The following is a 967-nucleotide window of genomic DNA, read 5'->3' as shown; positions in this document are numbered from 1 at the left end:
TATCTTTTCAAAGAACCAGCTCTTGGAATTGTTGATTCTTTGTATTATTTTGTGTTCTTTCTGATTTATTGATATAGGCAGTTAGAGTTATAAACTTCTCTCTAAGGACCGCTTTCAGTGTGTCCCAGTGGTTTTGTTGTGTTGTATTGTCCTTTTCATTTAATTCCAGGAATACTTTTATTTCTTTCTTAATATCTCCTTTGACTCATTTATCATTCAGGAGTGTGTTGTTTAATCTCCATGTGTTCATGTGGTGATTAGGGCTTCTTCAGGTGTTGATTGTAAGCTTTATTGCATTGTGGTCTGATAGAATGCATGGAATTATTTCAATCTTTTTCTATTTGTTGAGGTTTGTTTTGTGCCCCAGGATATGGTCAATTTTGGAGAAGGTATGTCCTTTTGTGCTTGGGTTCAATACTCGGTAGATGTCTGTTAAGTCCATTTGATATATGGTATTGTTTAATTCAGATGTCTCTCTGTTAACTCTCTGCCCTGTTGACCTATCTAATGGAGACAGTGGTGTATTACAGTTGCCTACTATTAATGAGTTGGGGTTAATCTGGGTCTTAATGTCCTGTAGTATTGTTTTTATGAAGTTGGGTGCACCAGAGTTTGGTAATTATATGTTCATGATTGTAATATCCTCTTGATTTATTGTTCCTTTGATCAGAATGAAGTGGCCCTCTTTGTCTCTTCGGATTAGTTTTAGCTTAATGTTTATTTTGTCAAATATTAGAATTGCTACACCTGCTTTTTTCTTAGTACCATTTGCTTGGTATATTTTTTTTTCCATCCTTTCACTTTAAGACAGTGTCTGTCCTTGAAAGTGAGATGGGTTTCTTGCAGACAACAAAAAAGTGGGTTTTGTTTCTTAACCCATTCACCTAGTCTTTGTCTTTTGACTGGGGAGTTCAGTAAGTTAATATTTAAAGTTATTAATGAAAGGTGAGTATTGAATCCTGTCACT

At 34.9% G+C, this 967-nt stretch overlaps 1 protein-coding gene across 1 annotated transcript in view; it reads left to right on the top strand.

Moving 5' to 3' along the window:
* Wif1 (WNT inhibitory factor 1) overlaps window positions 1-967 on the top strand; it is an 83064-nt gene that overhangs the window by 22871 nt on the left and 59226 nt on the right. The window lies entirely within an intron of this gene.

This window comes from Nannospalax galili, unplaced genomic scaffold (genome assembly GCF_000622305.1).
Source record: "Nannospalax galili isolate Female #2095 unplaced genomic scaffold, S.galili_v1.0 scaffold110, whole genome shotgun sequence".
Taxonomy (NCBI): Eukaryota; Metazoa; Chordata; class Mammalia; order Rodentia; family Spalacidae; genus Nannospalax; species Nannospalax galili.
This window is presented reverse-complemented; position numbering and strand designations above follow the sequence as displayed.